This window comes from Brassica oleracea, chromosome C3 (assembly GCF_000695525.1).
Source record: "Brassica oleracea var. oleracea cultivar TO1000 chromosome C3, BOL, whole genome shotgun sequence".
NCBI lineage: Eukaryota > Viridiplantae > Streptophyta > Magnoliopsida > Brassicales > Brassicaceae > Brassica > Brassica oleracea.
The window spans coordinates 38,500,636-38,500,885 of record NC_027750.1 but is presented as its reverse complement, the minus strand read 5'-3'; positions in this window follow the sequence as shown (position 1 = coordinate 38,500,885).

The window sequence follows — 250 nt, the reverse complement described above, 5'->3', positions numbered from 1 at the left end:
AGACTTGATCATACTCGTGGCCGTATGGCCTTGTTGCATTCATACCATAACTTAATCACATTGATTGATTGCAATTACACTTAGAACTTATTCTAGGAATAGTGTTGAATTGAATCAAATAGCCATGTGGCTTGATCTTTGTTTGGCCGATAGGTTTGCTTGTTTTGATTGCATCATGAACTGATAGAAACAAACCATGTTAGGATTGCAATTACACGACAAACTAAATGCATAAAAACGAACTAGTTTG